Genomic DNA, 22,725 nt, shown 5'->3' with positions numbered 1-22,725 from the left:
TCAGTGATTTACTACAAGAATTGTCAATGCTTGTGCAGGTTGTGCATTGTCTTTTCGTGACGGTTCACAGCACGTGTATGATGGATGCATTATAGCTCTCCATGCTCCAGATGCCATAAGAATATTAGGAAAAGAAGCAACATATGACGAAGTGAGAATACTGGGTGCTTTTCAATATGTCAACAGGTTCGTTTTTTTTCTTTTTCTTTTTTGGAGTATATCTTGGTTGTCTTAACTATATCTTGGTTGTCTTTAAGAAGTTATTGACAAGATAGCTTCAAACTAGGGATTTCCTGCTATGGGTTTCTGAAATTACATTTGAATATTTTGTATTGTAATATCAATTTCTTATTCTCCTTGACACATTTTCATCACTCATTAGTCTGTTGTACTAGAGAGGGTCGATACGTCATAAAAACAAGCATGAATATCCATTACATATTAATCAACATGTAATCTTGTCAAAGTTCTTTTTCATCTATCGTGAACAAAATTCAAAAGCTGCATATTGGCAGACGGCTATTATACCAAGGAGTACTATCGCCTTCTCCCACCTGACTTGTAAAATATTTATTGTAAATGTTAAAGCTATTGCATTTTTGTTTCACTTTTTTTCTTAACTGTATGCTTGCAGTGATATATTTCTTCACCGTGATACAAGTTTCATGCCTCAAGAGTCAAGACCCTGCTTTATGGAGTGCATGGAATTTTCTTGGTAGCACCGATGGTAAAGTGTGCTTAACATACTGGCTAAATGTGCTGCAGGTACATGCTCTATCCAAATTAGTTAAAATTCTAGCAGATAATTTTTAAGATTCTACGATATAAAGTTGCTCAATTGGTCAGTTTTGGACCTCTGTATTTTACTGCTTAATAATTTCTTATATTGTGGCTGTGCGACGTGTGTACCTCAGAACTGTGCAGATCAGTGCACAGAACTGATCAGAACTGACCAGTTCTGTGCACTGATCTGCACAGCTCAGATTAGAACTGTGCAGATCAGTGCACAGAACTGGTCAGTCTGATCAGTTCTGTGCACTGATCTGCATAGCTCATATCAGAACTGTGCAGATCAGTGCACAGAACTGGTAAGTTCTGATCAGTTCTGTGCATTGATCTGCACAGTTCTGATCTGAGCTGTGCACATAACTGATCAGAACTGACCAGTTCTGTGCATTGATCTGCACAACTCAGATCAGTTCTGTGCAGATCAGTGGACAGAACTGGTCAGAATTCAGAACTGATCAGTTCTTTATTTTTTTTAAAAATCCTGCTTTTGAAGGTAATTAATTTTGATGATTTTCCAAACTGCAGTAAATATGTCCTAGAACGATTCAAGTAGCCTTAAATGTGAAATAATAGATTGTAAAGAGCCTTAGAAAGTTGTAAATATGCATATTAAACGTGTAATAAGTTTGAAAACATTCCTTAGGTTCTTTAGTTAAAAGTTTGAGTTCGAAAACTTCATTTTTGCGTAAATATGTCATAGAACGACCCAATTAGCCTTAAATCTGAAATAATAGATTGTAAAGAGATTTAGAAAGTTGTAAATATGCATATTAAACGTGTAATAAGTTTGAAAACATTCCTTAGGTTCTTTAGTTAAAAGTTGGGTTCGAAAACGCCATTTTTGCCCAAATATGACCTAGAACGACCCAAGTAGCCTTAAATGTGAAATAATAGATTGTAAAGAGCCTTAGAAAGTTGTAAATATGCATATTAAACGTGTAATAAGTTTGAAAACATTCCTTAGGTTCTTTGGTTCAAAGTTGGGTTTGAAAACATCATTTTTGCCTAAAAATGACCTAGAACGACCCAATTAGCCTTAAATGTGAAATAATAGATTGTAAAGAGCCTTAGAAAGTTGTAAATAAGCATATTAAACGTAGAATAAGTTTGAAAACATTCCTTAGGTTCTTTGGTTCAAAGTTGGGTTCGAAAACATCATTTTTGCCTAAAAATGACCTAGAACGACCCAATAGCCTTAAATGTGAAATAATAGATTGTAAAGAGCCTTAGAAAGTTGTAAATAAGCATATTAAACGTAGAATAAGTTTGAAAACATTCCTTAGGTTCTTTGGTTCAAAGTTGGGTTCGAAAACATCATTTTTGCCTAAAAATGACCTAGAACGACCCAATTAGCCTTAAATGTGAAATAATAGATTGTAAAGAGCCTTAGAAAGTTATAACTATGCATATGAGACGTGTAATAAGTTTGAAAATATTCCTTAGGTTCTTTAGTTCAAAGTTGGGTTCGAAAACATCATTTTTGCCTAAAAATGACCTAGAACGACCCAATTAGCCTTAAATGTGAAATAATAGATTGTAAAGAGCCTTAGAAAGTTATAACTATGCATATGAGACGTGTAATAAGTTTGAAAACATTCCTTAGGTTCTTTAGTTCAAAGTTGGGTTCGAAAACATCATTTTTGCCTAAAAATGACCTAGAACGACTCAATTAGCCTTAAATGTGAAATAATAGATTGTAAAGAGTCTTAGAAAGTTATAACTATGCATATGAGACGTGTAATAAGTTTGAAAATATTCCTTAGGTTCTTTAGTTCAAAGTTGGGTTCGAAAACGCCATTTTTGCCCAAATATGACCTAGAACGACCCAAGTAGCCTTAAATGTGAAATAATAGATTGTAAAGAGCCTTAGAAAGTTGTAAATATGCATATTAAACGTGTAATAAGTTTGAAAACATTCCTTAGGTTCTTTGGTTCAAAGTTGGGTTTGAAAACATCATTTTTGCCTAAAAATGACCTAGAACGACCCAATTAGCCTTAAATGTGAAATAATAGATTGTAAAGAGCCTTAGAAAGTTGTAAATAAGCATATTAAACGTAGAATAAGTTTGAAAACATTCCTTAGGTTCTTTGGTTCAAAGTTGGGTTCGAAAACATCATTTTTGCCTAAAAATGACCTAGAACGACCCAATAGCCTTAAATGTGAAATAATAGATTGTAAAGAGCCTTAGAAAGTTGTAAATAAGCATATTAAACGTAGAATAAGTTTGAAAACATTCCTTAGGTTCTTTGGTTCAAAGTTGGGTTCGAAAACATCATTTTTGCCTAAAAATGACCTAGAACGACCCAATTAGCCTTAAATGTGAAATAATAGATTGTAAAGAGCCTTAGAAAGTTATAACTATGCATATGAGACGTGTAATAAGTTTGAAAACATTCCTTAGGTTCTTTAGTTCAAAGTTGGGTTCGAAAACATCATTTTTGCCTAAAAATGACCTAGAACGACTCAATTAGCCTTAAATGTGGCTACTACGTATATAATTGCATTTACATGTGTAAACAAAGTATATAATTGCACTTACATGTAAAATATTCTTTGCATTTACATGTGTAAACAAAGTATATATAATTGCATATTTTATCGAATGTGTAGTGCTTTTCGGAGTTACAAGAGACTAGGTGGACAATCTAAGGGAACTAAATTAACATGGATTCCAGCACAGGTATAATTAGTTTATTATTTACCTAAGAAGCAAGTTTTTCAAAATTATAACATACAATGTGATAGAAATTTTACTTGTGTTATTTATTTTAATGCATTTAGTGTGCTCAACAACCGGGATCACTAGATTGTGGCTACTACGTCATGCGTTTTATGTACGACATAATAATGAATCATGGTAATAGTCCATATCTTACTAAGGTATGTTCTCATAAACTACGTACTTTATATAATAAGTTGAAGTACACAAAACTATTATATTGATCAATCGTTGATAAATTGAATTATTTACACTTTTTTAGGATTTTTCAAGAACATTGCCTTATTCACCGGAGGAGATTAATGAGGTGAAAGATTTTTGGGCAGATTACTTCATGAACAATGTCGAATTTTTAGCTTAATTTGTAATATGAACTTGATCTCTAGCTAGCTAGCTACGTACCTTTGTTGTAATAATTTTATGTTTGTTGTAACATGTACGTTGGTTGATCTATGACGAATTTAATTGCCTTTTATTGGGAACGTTAATTACGTTGTAAACTTTTGTGACAGGTATTATTTATAAATGTATTCCCGGTATTGGGAATGAAGCGTCTAACTTCAAAGACGATCATGTCGGAATTTCCAACTAAAATATTAAAAAACGAATTTAAAAAAAAAAAAAAAATTCATTTGTAACGCACGTTAGCTTAATGTGCGAGGCAAATGACTTAGTTTTTTGGCGCTAAAATTGTCATTTGCGTCGCACATTAAGCTAATGTGCGTGGCAAATGACTTTTTTTTTGGCGTCTAAAAGTCATTTGCGTCGCACATTTAGCTAATGTGCGTGGCAAATGACTTTTCAACATGGTGCCTGAAAAGTCATTTGCCACGCACATTAGCTAAATGTGCGACGCAAATGACTCTTATTTGCGTCGCACATTTAGCTAATGTGCGTGGCAAATGACTTTTCAACATGGTGCCTGAAAAGTTATTTGCCACGCACATTTGCTAATTGTGCGACGCAAATAAGGGTCATTTGCGTCGCACAAATGTGCGACGCAAATGACTTTTAGTCATTTGCGTCGACAGCTTTTGCCACGCACGATGTGCGACGCAAATATGCTTAAAAGTGCGATGCAAATGACCCTTTTTCCACTAGTGAGTGAAACTATCATTTCTAAAATTTATACTATTATGTTTGAACCTGTTGCGATAATATGAAAAAAGAAAACAAACTTATTTGATTGATGAACGAGTTGATGGAACAATTATTGCGTCGTGGACACCCATTATCCTAAAAGACGATGTTGCGCTACCTCCCTGTGTAGCAGAACAGAAAGCGGTCACCCTCCAAGATTAGCGCACCTTTGAATCTGTGTGCACTCAATAAACTGAATGGGTTCAGAACATATGACCATAATCAAGAGCAATTTTAGAGAGAGAAATAATGTGTTTGATTTTATGGAAATTGTGTTTATTGTGTTTTTGGGATGCAACGGAAAGTTTGATTAAGCAATCAAACTTAGGAACTCAAACAGTAAAAAAATGGGCTGAATAATGAAGGCAGTAACGAACGCCATTAAAGCTAAAATCCAAAGATTACGTAATCAATTCAAGAGATTTCCGTAACAAACAACCAGGTACCAACAATAATAGGTAAGACCCACAAAATTCACCCCACGCCGCTGTGAGGGGGTCGAAAAAGCACGAGGCTAATGCGTGACCTTGTCCCTCGTGGGTGTGACGTTTCTTTTTGTCAAATCAAGTGTAATTGGATTTCCTGCGAGTTTACACCCAATTGACTAGTAATATAGGAGTCGCCATTCAGTTTTTAACGACAATGAGAAAAACTGACAAAACCCGGTTATCGTGACATAAAGGGAGTGCAATTATGTTTGACCACGACGGCCGTAGGTTCCCTTGTGATCCCTGGTGTGGGGATCTCTCAACATACACCCGCAAGGTAGAGGTTGAGGGTTCGGGGGACTGTAACTACCGAGAGGAGTACTCGCTCATCGATAACTCCAGAGGCAGGATATCCTTACTAGCTCAGCATAAATAATTGAAGGGACATGCGTTAACTATTAAACTAATCTGAGTTGATTTTAGCAATATGCAACATATAATACTAGATCGAACGCGATTATCTGATTTAGATTGTTTTAAGGGACCTAGCATGATAATCCAATTTCCCAAAAATATCATATTTATTAGGCGTGATCGAACAATCAGATTTAATTAGTTTAACAGTTCATAAAAGAGCGAGGAAAGCAATTAAATCATAGAAAAGGGACACATTACGACGCACCCTTGAGAGGTGCGTCACGGTTCTTAGAAAACTAACCACTTTGACTTTGCTATTTCTCCTTTTATTTAACGAATCTCAAATTATGGGACAAGATACGTTTTGTTCGATTTATGGATCAATTGCGACAGAACGCGTGATCAGTTTTGCAGCGTGAGGCTTAGGCTTAGGGGTTTAGAGTCAATACTCAGAATAATAATTGTGTGTTGTGTCCTCTTCACGTCGAACTTAAGGCCCTATTTATAGAAAAGAGTTCGTGGAAAGATAGAATTGTAGAGCTCTAATCCACGAGGAATTAGGAAAGAATACGTCCCAGGTAATTTCAGCGCCCAGAGCCAGGCGTTGAAAATAGTATCTGGGCTATATTCTTAGTCAGATTCGGATTCCTAGAATCCGGAGTATTTGAGACTTAATCGAGTCTTTTAGTGCGTATTAACCTTGTGACGGAATGCGTCTGGGCCTGTTACGAACTCTAGGCTCGTTAGGATTTTAATTAATACGTGACTCTTATTTTCGAATCATATTAGGAATAGGATTCTCTCGTAATTTCTATCTCATTTAGGATTTATGTTGGAGTGCAACACCTAATTCTGACAGGTTTCTATCTTTATGACTTGCCACTTTTAACAACTACCCATTACGACAGTTACTATTTTTAGCAGGTTTCCATAAATAGCAGGCTTCTATAAATAGCAGGTTTCGGGTGAAATGAAAAGGGGAATTGAGATTCGCTATTTTATAGGAGATGCTTTGTCAAGTGGAGATTTATGTTTTCATCATCGAACCTTCCCTTTCGGGAATGGGGACAAAAGTAGGTGTCTACAGTTAGCCCCCACTTTGACTGAGTCTTGGAGTAAGACGATGGTCAAAGTATTAGACGGAGTGCGTCGCACAAGCCATGGTGACCTGTTTTGGCGAGGGTCTCACGAGCCCCCGAGTGATAACATTTGACTTAAGGGTCATCACTTGAAGTGTCGACATATCCCTCACGTGTCATTGGGATTTGTCAACGGATAGTATAGAAACTTCCTCACTTTGTCATTGGAAGGATCTAAAGGTGCGTAGAAACTCCCTCACTTTGTCAACGGATAGTATAGAAGATGTTTTCGAAATCAAAGCTATAAAGTGTAATTGGGCCTGGCCAAGCCCAATCACGAGGTAAAAATGTTTTTAAAGATTCTCATTTTCAGGGTTAGCTAAACGAGAAAACCCCCTTGTTTTTTATGGGACGTAAAACGAAGGAAAATCCAGCACATCGTTCTTTTTTGGAAAAAACGGAAAACCATTTAAAAAAAAAGGAAAGCTACTCACATCGTTCTTTTTTTGGAAAAAACGGAAAACCAATCTTTGGAAAAAGGGAAAGCTACTCACATCGTTCTTTTTTGGAAAAAACGGAAAACCAAAAGCTACTCACATCGTTCTTTTTTGGAAAAACGGAAAACCAAAAAAAGTTATCGCTGCAGCGACTAAGGACCTGCGCGGTTAGTGACGCAGACCCCGCCGGCTAAAGATGGCGAGCCTGTCCGCTAAGGGTGGACACCCCGTCCGATAGAAGTGGACGAATCTATTTTGAAATTTGTTTTTATTTTTTGAAAATAAGGACCTACGTGGTTTGGGCCGTAGACCCCGCCGGCTGAAGATGGCGAGCCTGTTTCATTTTGTTTTTTGAAGATTCTATTTTTCGAAAACTGAGGATCTGCACGGCTAGTGACGCAGACCCCGCCCGCTGAGGGTGGGCGAACCCTGTCCGCTGAGGGTGGACGTCCCTGAATTCGTTTTTCGTTGTGGAACTCGCGTGGTTCGTGACGTGATCTTGCCAACTGAGATGGGCAAGTTTCCTATTTTTCATCGTGATTTCTTTTGTTCATTCTTGCAAGAGCGAATTCTTTTGAGGGATGCTCGAATTTAGTTGTGACCTGAACGTGGGTTGACAACGGGTTTAGACGGACCTTTGTCTTGCGACCATCTGCTTTCGTGGTTTTGAGCTAGTCTTTACGGCTCGATTTTTGCCACTACTTGGTCTTTAATCAGAGGACCATGTACAAATGTCAATGACGACCCTTTTCTGAGGTCGAACCTGTTCTTTTGCGATCATCCAAACATGGGACGGCGTATAGCGTAGCCCGGGAATGTGATTTTGATTGCGCACTCTCTGTTGGAGTATACTTTTCGCGTGCCCCCAAGCACTCGGGCTTTGGTGGTCATTTTTCGCATACTTCATAACGTCTTTTAATCATGTTTGGGGTCGAGCTCGTATGTGCGAGCGACCTTTCATAGTGGTGTGCTATTTTGGCGAAGTCATGGGGTGCGACTTCAGTCTTCGGGCGACAAGGTTTAATATCATCCGATTTAGCTTGGCCCGAGTTAATCTTTTGACAGACAAACATTTTTTATTTGAGAAACCAACGACTCAACAACATTTTTTGGTGTTTCGAAGAATGACCTTGATATTTTGCATTTGTTTTGAAAAGTGTACATATATGTTCCTTGAGACAAGTCTAAGGTTCGACCAAGTTTTACCATTCATTTTTGCTATTTGGGATCTTAAAGGTGCTTTTGGGCTTGATCTTAATTGCAATAGGGCCTCGTGTCTAGCAACACGGTTTTAAGTCTTTTCCTGTTCCGCGTTTTGTGAAATCTGGGCCTTGGGTTGCATTTTCGGCGCCCAAGGCTGGGCGTTAATTATTTCGGCGCCCAGCTTCGGGCGCTGAAAGTTCTTTCCTGGCGAATTTTGGCTTTCGGATTTCTTAACGCGTTTCCGAATGGGATCAGGATGTCACTTGATGCGTTCAGCTATATATAGGGGCTAGATATGTCCCTATTTTCCATCACTCTCAATTTCCTTCTTTCTTTGCTGTGTTTTGGTTACTCCTTACTTTCGTCATGTCGATTCCTACTTTCTCACTCCAACAGGCTGTTAGGCGTTGGCTACATGCCCTTACTCCTACAGAAAAGGCTTTGTTAAAAGAATACCACTTAGAGGCACTTTTAGGCTTACAACAAATTAATATTGACTATAATTTTCTGCATGCAGCCCTAAGCTTTTGGGATTCCGAACATCATGTTTTTGTCTTTCCGGGCAATGAAATATGTCCTTTGCCAGATGAATTTGCTGCGATCCTTGGTTATCCTACAAATGCTACCCCTGCCACTCCTGGCACTATTGAAGAGGGTAAAACAACCATAGGGGCTTTCCTAGGACTAGATGCTAATATGCTTGCTGAAATTGTTATAGGTGATGAGGTTAATTTGGCAAAACTTGTAAAACATCACTTTAGGCCTAGTAAGAATATGACCGAACAGAAATTGAATATTCGAGCCCTTGTATTTTGCTTGTTGAATCATTATTTGCTGTCGAATAACAATGGTGAGTTCGGTGACATAAGGTTGATCCCCTTGATTAGCCAGATGGAAAGTTGCTATTCTATTATGCCGTTGGTTGTTGCCGAGACTTTGCTGAGTGCGGATGAGCTAAAGAAGGATGCCAAATCTGAATATTTTAAGGGAAGCCCCCTATTATTGCAGGTAATCGATTTTTTTTCTTTGCGCACGTATACGTTTTTTTTTGCATATATATTTTTTATTCGTCCTGCCTTGGGGCTGAATTTCAGCGCCTAGGGCTGGGCGCTAGAATTTTCGGCGCCTGGTCCTGGGCGTTGAAACTGCGCCGAGGAACCGTTTTTTTTTTTGTTTATTTTTTTTTATCGTACCCGTTTTTTGCAGATTTGGCTCGTGGAACGGCTTAGGCTCTTGGAAACTCATGCCGATCCTAAACATTATCGCCCTATAGCCTTGGGTAACCGAAAATATTTGCACCGAGGCCAGGACGAGGCCGAGTGGGCCTCCTTTTTTACTCATGGTATCTGTTCTATTAAGTGGGTGGTACCGTGGTGGGGTTTGACTACAATGACGGGGGGTTCTGATGTATCGGTTTATGTTTCCTTGTTGGGGCTATCTCGGCCCATTTATATTTTCCCTTACCGAGTCATGCGTTAATACGGTTTAAGGCAGACTATCCCCTTTTCTGATACGGTACCACCTAAAGTAGCGGCCTTTTCACAAGCACGGGTTCAAGCGTGGGCTAAGTATTATGATGGTCTCCCGCATTGGGCCGTAGCTATAAATGGCTTTGTGGGTCTTTCTGAAAACTACAAGTTGTGGATGAGCTCCGATGATAAGGCCGTGAGGACCGAGGCTCGAAATGGGGAGCCGGCTGAGCTTTTGATACCTCGCATTCGGGTCAGATATGAGGGCCGTGATTCTGCCAATCCTCGCACCCATGGTATTAAGACTGTGAAAGCTCGTCCTGATCAAAAGCGAAAGAAAGTTCCTCCCCGTTCCAGTTCTAGGCCTAAAAAGGTGCCTAACATGAAGGGGCCTGTTGTTGTTAAAAGAAGTGCAGGCTCTCGCGGAGATCATCGCTGGAACAATGTATGGGTTAGGAAGGCTCAGCCGCCTGTAGAAACAGTGGCTAGTCTAGTTGATGATAATAATTCTTCTCCCACCATTGTCTGTGCCCTTGAGGCCGAGCGGGCTATAACCGAGAATGTTTCTAAAGCCTTGGCGTCTTTGGAAGTTAGTGTCCAGGAGCCGGTTCTTATGGAGATTGATATAGGGGCAGCGCAGAAGACTGTGGGGGTGGATCCTGCGAACATTGCCCTCTACAAGACTTTATTTGATGATCCGGAAGAACTAGAGTAGTGTAGTTCTTGCTAGGGTGTAGGTGCCCTTTATTTATTTCAGTTGTGTTTGTTTTTTCATTTCTTAGCACTTTGTTTTCCTTCTTATTATTTTTCAATAATGGCGTATTTTATTTTTCATTTTCATTTTTTGTTTCTCCTCTCTTTTTTTTTTATATTTTTATATGTCTAACACTTTTTGCACAATTTATATATGTTTTTTTTTTATTGGACCGAATCCTTGGTAAGGATTGCCTACGTATCTTATCAGAATCAGGTCGCGCGTAGTTCTAGCTAGAATAAATTCTAAGATGCCGGATTTTAATAGATGTGCCCTGAGGTGGAAACATATTACTTAACCGGTCAAATGAGTGAAGTATTATCATTATTTTCGTCTGCCGTTTTTTTTTGCCGTAAGTCTCGTAAAAAATGAAATTCGACTACTTTTTGTATGGCTATATTTTTTGGTGAGCCTATTTGGATACGTGCTGTACCCCCCAAGTGTTCGTTATTTTTCCGTTATGTGCGGATAAAATGACGAGCACTTCTAAAAAATTTAGGCATGCAAAGAGTTTCAACGCCCAGGCTGGGGCGTCAAAGATTTCGGCGCCCGGCCCTGGGCGCTGAAAATGATTTCTGGCGGTCGTTTTTGACGCTTTGCTTCACGTGTTCTTGCATTCTTTTTCTTTTTCTTCGTTTTAGTGCTTTGATTTTTGCTCGCATTTAAAATCAATTTTGAGGCTATTTCGGAGGCTTTTTTGACTATTAGCGTGAGATGCATTTTTGTCCGGATTAATTTTTTCTATTCGTGACTCGAAACGGCTTTGAAAATGGAGTTAGGGTGTGGAAGATATGAAGATCTTTGTGTAGTCTTTTGGGTGGGTTGAGGTGCGTGTCGTTTTTGAAGGGTATGGCGGGGTTACATTTTATTAATTCCCTTTTTAAGCAACATTTGCATTTGTTTTGGATTTTGATTTCCTTTGATTTATTTGGGTTGCATGGATTGACTTTTATGATGACACTGGTTGACCTTTATGTTTTGGGGATATGAAGGGGATGGTACGGTTTATTTTGTGGATTTCGGGAATTGGTTTCTATGACACGATTTCAAGACCGAGTGGGTCTCGTTTATTGGGCCTAGAGTGGACCGCCTCTTTATTTTTGTATTTTGCAAGTACATTTGGTGCTTACTTAGTGTTAGAATAAAATTTTAGGAGAGATATTACGCCTTTATTAATTTGGAAAGTAAGGAAAACACACTGAAATAAACTTGACCTATATTCTAAGGGGTCTTAGGACCATCTAAAGTCTTTATTATTTTTCTACCAATCTAAAGAACTATTAGGCGCTTTTTATTAAGGTGCTCTATGTGGCTCAAGCCTTGGGTTTACTCTCGTAAAACTTTGGTCCTTCACCGGTACTCATCTTGAATTCTATTCCTTTTGCATTGACCCACTGATATGTCTTCACCCATCCGTTCTCGATCTCTTCTAGTGTTGATGCAGGAGCGATTAACCGGGTTGGATCGAAACCTTCATCTTGTAAAGCTAGGGTAGTCATCACAGTCTCGTCCTCCATAGGCCTCGATTCGTTAAACAATGTCCATAAAGCCTGGTTGTCCAATACTTCAGCTGTTTTAGTCTTGGTGAGGTGGGGTGCCTCATCCAAGGTGTGGCAGTCATGGAAGATTTCGATTCCTGGTTTTAGCAAGCCATTCTGAACGAAGGGTTCAGGGAAATCACAGCATGGGTGTCCTTCTCCTTCCCGAACGAACATCCCGTTAAGGGTTCTTTGATACGGGGGAAGGAGGGTGGTTTGTTTGGCCTTGTTAAGGCGTAGCCCAGACAGGCGGTCAGCAATATCTTCCTCCGTTGGTTCATAGCCTAAGCCAAAGGGAGTAGATTTGTTGGGTAAAGGATGGAATGTGCATTCCTTCTTCCTTATGCCCAATGGGGTTCCAGGGAAATAACCTTGAGCTAACAGCATTCTAGGGATGACTCGGGATGCGTGCGGGTCTAGGAATGCTGGATCATAATCTTCGATGAACTGGATTGCTTCTTCCATTTGAAACCCGTAAAGGTCGTCTGCAGTTTCGGCCGTTCCAACCATAGTACAACTGACGTCGAGAGGAGGGGCGCGGATTTCTAGTATTACCCCGTTATGGTTAAGTTTAACCATTTGGTGCAAGGTAGAAGCCACACCTCCTAAGTCATGGAGCCCAGGTCGCCCCAAGAGGAGGTTGAAAGTGGGCTTGATGTCGATTATTTGAAACTCCGTGGTGCGTGCCACAGGCCCGGTTTGTATGGTAAGGTTGATTTTTCCCAACACAGGCCTTCGGGAGTTATCATAAGCTCGTACCCCTTGCGTGGAGGTTTGGAAGTCATCGTTTCCTAGCCCCAAGCAATGGGCGGTTCGCAATGGGCAGACATTAACCGCCGAACCATTATCTACGAGCGCTAGGGGGATGTTTTGTCCTTTGCATCCAACTACTAGATAGAGGGCTTTATTGTGAGCACTCCCCTCTTTGGGCAAGTCTTTGTCAGTGAAAACTATGGCCTTTTCTCCGGCATCTCTCGTGACATGGTTAACCAATGAGTCAGGTGTGATATCCGTAGGTACTGAGATGAGGTCGAGTGAGCGAATAAGCTTTTCACGATGTTCCTTTGAAGTACACATGAGATCCCAGATGGTAATTTCGGCTTTGGTTCTTTTTAGTTGTTTCAAGAGAGGATTTTCAATGACTTCTGCGACGATGGCGTGCCGTCCATTCTCAGGAGTTTGCCTAACTGGGATATCGTCCATAGGAGGTGGGCGAATATCCGGTTGGTATATCCTTCCGGATCGGGTGAGGTTGTCGACCTCGGGCTCCTGAGGGGTGGTGTCGATGTGAGCATACCCGGGCCAAGTTTCAGTAAAGAGGTCTTAGCCCGACACTTGAGATAGGTAAATATCTTCAGCATCATCATCCCACACACCGCACACTTCTCTCTCGATTCGTTCCATAGGGACCACAGCGAGTGGTGCACCTTGAGGCGTAATGTACACCGTAGGGTCGAAGTTCTCATTTTCTGGTTGGTCGAGAGAGATGTGACAAGAGCCGAGTGGGCTCTTGTTTTTGTTGGGTTTGCCAACGTTAGGGAGAGGTATCACTTCGTCCTCTATCATGTCCTGGATTGTATTTTTTAGGTTCCAGCATTTTTCAGTGTCATGCCCATTTCCTTGATGGAACTTGCAATAAGTACCTTCGACCCAGTATTTGCTCTTGACAGGAGGGTCACGGGTGGGGCCTATAGGTCTCAACTTTCCTTGATTGGTTAGTCTTTCGAAGGCTTGTACCAAAGTCGACCCGAGTGGGGCAAACTTTCGGTCTCGGACCCATCTTCCAGGGCTTCTTCGGGCGGGAGTCTCCTCTACGGCATGGACTTCTTGGGCTTGGGATGTGTTGCCCCTGTTGTAGGTGTTGCTTTTGTATGCGGGTTTACTTTGTATTGTTTTTGCGAGATCATCCTCGATCTGTATTCCCACATCATAAACTCTTTTGAAAGTGTCAAGTCCCAGGTACCTAAGGTGTTGTCTGTAAGCCGAGTCCAGGTTGTCAATGAATTTTTGGACCAATTCTATTTCGGGAGGCCTATTGATTAGTTGGGCCGCCTGATCCCTCCATCTAGCAAAGTAGGTTGTGAAATCCTCATTTTTCTTTTGGAAGAGAACTTCCAGCTCGCGCATGGTGACTTGAAAATCCATGTTCGACGAGTATTGCTTGATGAAGACATTGACAAAGTCTTCCCAAGTGGGGAAGAGCTTAGGGTCCTGGTGATAGGACCATTTGAGCGGCACAGGTTCCAAGGACAAAGGAAAGGCAGGTAAATACATGGACTTGTCCACGCCTTTCAAGTTCATGGCATTCACAAAGCTCAATAGATGATCACAGGGATTGTCCGTGGCTTTAAACTTTGGTAAGTCAAATGAACTAAACTTTTCTGGTAGTTTGCCAGGAAAAGGTTCAGGATCGAGAGAGAAGTACTTGCTCCCCATGGTTTGCTGTAGGACCATTTTTTCAATCCTTTTCTCGTTATCGAGGTCATTTTTGGCTTGTGCAGCCGCTAAGGCTTCGTTTTCCATTTTCAGTTGGCCCATGAGTTGGGTCATTTGAGCCATCTGGTCTCGCAATTCTTTGATGGACATGTTTGAGGGTGCGAATCGAGGTTGGGGAAGCCGAGATCCTTGAAATGAGGGGTGACGGACGGAGCTTGGAGTCACTAAACCTGGTGTTGGCGATGTATCTTCGAGACGTACTAACCTTTGATTTCCCGATCGGCACCAAGTGGCAGGACCAGTCCTATGCATAAGATAAGCTAAAGTTTAGGCCCCAAAGTTTCAAGCATTACTTAGTCTAGACTTTGACTCTCTCTATTGGTTTTTCGCTCTTTCTTTTGTTGGTACACTTTTAGTTCTTTCTTTTGGTCATTCTTTGGATTTTCGAAACACTTGCCCGTGTGACATTCATAGTTATTAGCATGTTCGGTTTCGGTGCCGAGCATTGTCGTCGTAGGAGGCCTAACAACGACACAAAGAGTTATTTATTTTTTATGAGTTGCTTTTAGAATCGAGTGCTTTTCTTACGCCCTCGTAGCAGATTTTTTTTTTACGAACGGTTTTTTGTGCTACGTATTTTTCCTTTTGCGCGGGCACCGAGGCTGCTGCGCCTGACCAGAAGGCCAAGCAGCAACTTCAGCGCCCAGCGTAGGTCGTGAGAAATTCTGGCGCCCAGCCAGGGGCGTTGAAAATGCGTCCCTGGCTGGTTCTCGTTTTCTGTTTGCGTCTACTTTTGTTTATGCGACTTCGATTTTGCGTGCTTGCCTAATAACGTCCTTTACGCGTCGTGCAACGTTTGTGGGATTCGTTACAGGCCGTCCCGAGCGTCGCTTATTTTTGTGGCGATCGTTCGGGTTTGCGGAACACGTATTTCGGTATAACTCTTTGGCAAATTGGTTTATGAATGTTTGGGCGAAATTTTTTTTTTAGGTCGTTGGTTTGCTAACTTTGTTTGTCACACAATCACATATTTCGCTACACATTACTAACATCACATCATGAAGCAATAATAATATGTCATGTAGTTTATGAGAGGCTTCTGTGGGTAGTTCTTGCGCCTGGCTTGGTACCGCTTCTATCGCAGATCCAACACATGCCCCGGTCGAGGTAGTGTCTTCAACAGACGAATTTCGCCCAAGAGGCCAATCACGATGTAAGCCAAGGGGGCATGCACCAATGAGAGGGACCTAATGGGCGAGCGATTGGGTTTGGGACGGGTGTACTACTAGCGAAAGTGCCGACTGGACAACATTCGAAGCGTATGCACCCCCCGGTTGGCGATGGGTATCCTTAGTCCCAACTCCCGAGATGAAACACCAAGGGAGCCAAGATTCGTTATGCAGTTCTGTCCGTTCACATTAATATGCTGATTTTCAGGTCGTCCCAACTTGATGGGGAAATAAACGCGGGGTAGGATCGTTTCACCCTTCGGCTATTTTGATTACCTACGAGCACGAGTATTTCCTTCACTATCCCCAGTGGAGTCGCCACTGTGAGGGGGTCGAAAAAGCACGAGGCTAATGCGTGACCTTGTCCCTCGTGGGTGTGACGTTTCTTTTTGTCAAATTAAGTGTAATTGGATTTCCTGTGAGTTTACACCCAATTGACTAGTAATATAGGAGTCGCCATTCAGTTTTTAACGACAATGAGAAAAACTGACAAAACCCGGTTATCGTGACATAAAGGGAGTGCAATTATGTTTGACCACGACGACCGTAGGTTCCCTTGTGATCCCTGGTGTGGGGATCTCTCAACATACACCCGCAAGGTAGAGATTGAGGGTTCGGGGGACTGTAACTACCGAGAGGAGTACTCGCTCATCGATAACTCCAGAGGCAGGATATCCTTACTAGCTCAGCATAAATAATTGAAGGGACATGCGTTAACTATTAAACTAATCTGAGTTGATTTTAGCAATATACAACATATAGTACTAGATCGAACACGATTATCTGATTAAGATTGTTTTAAGGGACCTATCATGATAATCCAATTTCCCAAAAATATCATATTTATTAGGCGTGATCGAACAATCAGATTTAATTAGTTTAACAGTTCATAAAAGGGCGAGGAAAGCAATTAAATCATAGAAAAGGGACACATTACGACGCACCCTTGAGAGGTGCGTCACGGTTCTCAGAAAACTAACCACTTTGACTTTGCTATTTCTCCTTTTATTTAACGAATCTCAAATTATGGGACAGGATACGTTCTATTCGATTTATGGATCGATTGCGACAGAACGCGTGATCAGTTTTGCAGCGTGAGGCTTAGGCTTAGGGGTTTAGAGTCAATACTCAGAATAATAATTGTGTGTTGTGTCCTCTTCACGTCGAACTTAAGGCCCTATTTATAGAAAAGAGTTCGTGGAAAGATAGAATTGTAGAGCTCTAATCCACGAGGAATTAGGAAAGAATACGTCCCAGGTAATTTCAGCGCCTAGACCTGGGCGCCGAAGATTTTGGCGCCCAGAGCCAGGCGTTGAAAATAGGATCTGGTCTATTTTCTTAGTCAGATTCGGATTCCTAGAATCCGGAGTATTTGAGACTTAATCGAGTCTTTTAGTGCGTATTAACCTTGTGACGGAATGCGTCTGGGCCCGTTACGAACTCTAGGCTCGTTAGGATTTTAATTAATACGTGACTCTTATTTTCGAATCATATTAGGAATAGGATTCTCTCGTAATCTCTATCTCATTTAGGATTTATGTTGGAGTGCAACACCTAATTCTGACAGGTTTCTATCTTTTATGACTTGCCACTTTTAACAACTACCCATTACGGCAGTTACTATTTTTAAAAGGTTTCCATAAATAGCAAGTTTCTATAAATAGCAGGTTTCGGGTGAAATGAAAAGGGGAATTGAGATTCGTTATTTTATAGGAGATGCGTTGTCAAGTGGAGATTTATGTTTTCATCATCGAACCTTCCCTTTCGGGAATGGGGACAAAAGTAGGTGTCTACAGCCGCACATCGCATTCCCCAAGATCTCGAAGCCCGAGTCTGAGCGCGACTGGCCAGTCGGCGCACGCTCCTATTTGTGTTATGTGTCCACCAGTACCACTCTCACACTCTCTCAAACAAGATTTATACCCTTAAGTCAATATATAAACAAGGAGAAATAGAAGAATTCTTTCAATGTGGGACAAAAACAATATTCACCTTTTGCACTCTTTTCTTTTGACTTTCTCAACCAAGAACTTCCAACAATCTCCCACTGGCCCGAAGGTGTGAAAATGAGAGAAAGAAAGAATGTGGTTTTGGACAAAACAAAACAATTGAATAGGTGTCAATGCATTTCGACTTGGATTAACACTTAGTGAAATTTGAGCTAGGTATGGTCCCTTTCCTACCAAGTGACTTTCATATTGAACTTGATAGGGAGTTAGAAACCAGTCACTCAAAGCACGCAACTGAATATTTATGAAATTTTGACTCCATGAATAAAAGTGATGCCTTATATTGGGCATACATCCGACCAGGATATGCTCTTAGGTGCTCTAGAGAATATCCCATATCACAATTCTCATAGGAAGTGGCCACACTTCCACACCTTCGTAGGTGAATCCCATCAAGTGTGACTATGTGAGCTACCATCACAGCACAAAAAATATGGATATGGGTTCATTAAGTGTCATATTCTTGATGTGATTGTAATTTGCACATCTTTATGAGCCAATTAAGATCTCTTTTGTGTACATATTAGTGTAGTTTAGTTACATATAGTTGCATTTAGAGTTATTCCTACTATATATTTTTTCTTTAATTGTTTTCTACGGAGAGCTCCTCTCTCCCTATTTTCAAGCCAAGCTAAAGCAACTCACAGAGTATGGATGCCTCGCTAATCCAAAAGAGAGATTGACAACACCGATAGGGTTCGAATGCAAGCTTCGTGGCATCCTCGTCATCCCACCTTATTACTATCATTAAAGGCTCTCACGAAGGAAGATAAGTATGGGTCAACAGATTCCACCAAGTCGAGTCTTTGAGCTTGAAAGAGACATCATATTTATGCATGGGAGAAGAGTAGAAGATAAGTGAAGCATCTAGGGGAATGCCCTTGCACGAATCATGCATCCCTTACGTCGCATCGGAAGAACGTTGACCATAGAAAACAGTTATGCACAGACCGTGCACGATTCGGCTTGGGTTCGTGTAGTATCTGGTTCACGACCTCTGCCTGGTTCATGCATATTTAACACGGATCGTGAAACACCTTCTACTCCATCCCAGCTTCGAGGTCGTGCAGTGCTGACGAAGACCGTGCATTGTCTGACGGCTACCCACTTTTTGGGCATATGTTCCCCTTAGTATAGTAGAATGTTACCCTAATTAAAGTCCACATGTGTGGAGTGTATTAGTCTTTATTTTCTGTCATTTTTGTTTTCACTTAGGTTTTACACACTCTCACCACTTTATTACTTTGTAGTTTAACTCTTTAATTACTTTAATTTGTCTTTGAATTCTGCACTTTTAGGAGCAATATATCCTCTTTCAATTCAAGTATATTTATTTGTTTACTTTATTAATTCCTTTTTAGCTTTTATCTTTTGCTTTCTTGCAATATTCTGAGTTTTTAGTTCATGATTTGTGATTGAAGTTCTTTACCCAATTTGGTATGTTCTTGGTGTTCATCCTCAAGTTTATCTTTTAGGTTGAGTTTCTTTACCGAAAATAGAATGTCATGTTTTTATGTATGGTTTGCTTTACTAGGTTTAAGTGCTACTATGTGTAAGTAGTTCTGTTAGGCCTAGGGGTTGGGTGACCCCTAGTAGAATTATGTCATGATTCCCCCCCCCTCTCTCTCTCTCTCTCTCTCTCTCTCTCTCTCTCTCTCTATTCTTTTGTATGTAATTTGCTAGTTGTTGTGGGATTATGTCCTTGCTTGAGATACGTGTATGAGCATGCTAGATAGACTTAGGTTGGTCTTGCTTGTTTTGTTACCTTGTTCCAAATTCCAAGGAAAAGTTGGGATTCATGTGCTATAGTTGTTCTCCTAGATAGACATTTATCTTAAAGAATTCAACGATTGTTTTGTTTAATTTGAATGTGAGTCTTTTTATGTCCAAACAGAAAATTGCTTATGTTGATTAATGGAACAAAATTCCATTTAAGTTCCAGCCTTTTGAAGGACATTAAAACAAACAAAATGGCCCTACATCTAGTGTAACACAATTTTGCTTCATTTCCTACTTATAGGTCAACAACCAGGCTTAGCTTCCAAAATTTGAGTTCTTAACAAAAGTTAAAACCTCAAGTGGTAATCCAATACCATAGAAGCTAGATCATTTCTAAGTTGTTTCTCACTAACACAAACATCTAGGTAGTAGTAGAATTTTGAATCCATTTCTTTTCTTCCCATTTCCTATCCTTTCTAACACCTTTTCTTATAGTCCAAAAGATTTAACTCGTTGCTTGATCTTCTTACTTTTGTATGCGTACAAAGTCCCTTTTCTTTTGTTCATTTTGAATGACCACATCCAATGAGTGTAGTTCATTATTGAATCAAAAGGCAATTGGTTGTTAACTATTGTAGTACATGAGACTTTAACGCAACACTTCATTATTTTAAAGCTACCCAGTATTTTGAATGAAGTCCAATTGGTCTACCATTCAACTTTTAGTTGAAAACAACCATGAAGAACACTATAAGAAATTTATCATCCAAGTTATGCTCCCATTCTCCTTTCTTTTGAAATTACTCTCAAAATTAGTTACCAATCGATCAAGGAAATTTTACAGTTCTATTATCCGAAAGCAATAAAATTGAAGATGTACAATAATATGAAGTACAATCATATTCTACAAAACAAAATAGCAAATAATAAACATTTATCGTACTTAAAAATTGAAACAAAAGCATACATGCATTAATTAAAGCTATTAAAACATTTCATTCATGCAAACTACTCTTGGTTGATAAGCTAATGGTATAACATATCCCTTTGCCACAACATATACCAATGTTGTTTGAGTTACAACCCCAATCTACATGTTCCTTTGGGATACCTTACTATTTAGGAATACTACATTAGAACATCGCTTTGGCGTAAACCTGCTACCTTTGGTTCGAAGATTTATGTAAGTGCTTAATTTGGAAGGCAATTTTAAACTCATATTTCTTTAGGACTTAGTTGTTTCTATGTTGGTTTGATTATGAAGTGAACTAATATATTACCTTAATCAAACCATAAAACAACAATCTCATGCACAATATACATGCACCAATATATAAAAGCACAAGAAATATGATCAAGTATTTCCCCCTTGACATGGTCTTGAAGTCTTCAATCTTCAAACTTCGTCTTGTTAGCTTGACAATGTCTTGAAAACCATTCAAAATGCTTACTTATACTGGAATTTTTTAAATGATTCTCTAGAAGTAATTGAAATAAATAATCTAATTATTATTAAAAAAAATACTCCATGGTACGCGGGCCATATTTAACAATTACATTCAAAGATAAAACAATTCGCAAACCATATTTTATCCTAGTTGGGCCATACTAGTCAGCAGCAAACCTGCAATGCAATATAATATAATATACATTCACCCATTCGTACTCCAAGACGAATGGCCCAAGAAATCTTACACAAAATTTATATGATTAATTAAAATCACATTCATGTACACGCGCTCTAAAAAGTTAATCAATTCCAAATTATTAATTTAATTATATTCTAATCAAGTATTTAATTTAATGAAAAGTAATAGTCCTACGAAAAATTAGTTAAAATAATTAATTTCCAATTTTCATTAAAAGGGCTCCCACTTAAACAAATGAACCGTGAACTTTTGATTTAAAATACGAAGTATTAAATTTATGGCCCAACCCAAGTAAAAAGAAAATCCAAGTCGTTAGCCCCTACGTGCAACTGCAAGCCCAAAACCCGAACAAGGGCCTTGGTTCGAAAAATAAAGCGAAAATGCACAAAATGATGTAATCAGGGTGTGGGATTGCGCCTAGCCCATTGCTGCGTTGTGCAGCGCGCCAACGCATGAGCAACGGGCCGCAAGGCCCATCGCTCATCGTTGTTGAGCGCCAGCGCATGAGCAAGGGCACAAGGCCCATCGCTCGCAAGCCTTGAAGCGCTTTCGCCCAGCTGCACCTGCATTGCTTCGTTTGCTGTGTGGCAAGGCAATGGGCGTTGGCCATAGCGGTGGCCCATTGATGCGCTTCGCCCAGCGCTTGCGCGTCCAAGCGCTTGCCCGCAAGCATCGCCAGCCAGCTTTCCCCTCCCCTTCATCTCGCACAGCGTGCGCGACATGACGCCCAATACCCAGCTCTGTTGCATGTGCTTGGACAACAACTGTATCCCAAGGGCGTTGGTTTTCTCGTCCATGAGAAACATCCATCCGATCTTGTTTCCGAAACGAAAAGTTACACGATTTTATATTTTCATAAATTTAACAAATCCAATCGTTAATACTATGAAAAATAATTAAAGTGGTTAATATTATTTAATACAATCCAATTCATGAAAATAATAAATCTAGGCTAACAATATTCGTAATTAATGAACGAATCTAATCAAAAAAAAATTGAATACTTAGATAAACCAATTCAAAAATTCAAACTATTCCAAACAATTAAATTTCAAATCCTAACACATATAAAGGCTTGAACATCTAGTACTATTCATGTAACAGTGGATTGACCATATTTCCCTTTGTTCTCCTTCATTTTACGGAGTATACCCCCCCTCTAGATATTGCCACGTACCTGATCTTATCACAACTTGCCACGCCCTAATTTCCTCCGATTCCTTCACCCTTCTTCCTCATTCAATCTCTGGTTTCTTCGCCCACTCTCCTCAACTCTCTCCCATAACGCTGCTTCTTTTTATGGTTCCTTAACCCTTGCCCCTCTCCTCTTATCTCCCATGTCATTTCTTCAACTGTCGTTCGTAATCTTCGTTGCAAGGTCTTTCAATAATACCTCTGATGCTTCTAAAGCAAAACCCACTTACGGGAAAATTATTTTTCTTAGAAGCATCGAAGGTATTATAGGGAGCCTATTGTAATATGGGGTCCTGTTCTTTGGATTCGGCCTTCTCCAGTTGCTCGGTGAGTCTCTTGTTTTTTCAATAATCTGATATCAGTCCTTATTTTCCTGTTTTAATTTATGCGTTCTTGTTTATTGTTCTTCAACGTTGCCAAAATCTTTGTTTTATTTCCTAATATCAGTCCTTATC

The 22,725-nt window shown here is 40.0% G+C and overlaps 1 long non-coding RNA gene across 1 annotated transcript; it reads left to right on the top strand.

Moving 5' to 3' along the window:
* Positions 1–666: 666 nt before the first annotated feature.
* Positions 667–3,678, top strand: LOC130472462 (uncharacterized). The gene is made up of 3 exons (XR_008932811.1): positions 667–765; positions 3,401–3,470; positions 3,572–3,678. It is a non-coding gene; the product is annotated as an uncharacterized lncRNA (long non-coding RNA).
* Positions 3,679–22,725: the final 19,047 nt, after the last annotated feature.

The sequence above is a fragment of the Spinacia oleracea genome, chromosome 4 (genome assembly GCF_020520425.1).
Source record: "Spinacia oleracea cultivar Varoflay chromosome 4, BTI_SOV_V1, whole genome shotgun sequence".
Classification (NCBI taxonomy): domain Eukaryota; kingdom Viridiplantae; phylum Streptophyta; class Magnoliopsida; order Caryophyllales; family Amaranthaceae; genus Spinacia; species Spinacia oleracea.
The sequence above is the reverse complement of the archived record's forward strand: the minus strand, read 5'-3'. Positions and strand labels throughout refer to the sequence as shown.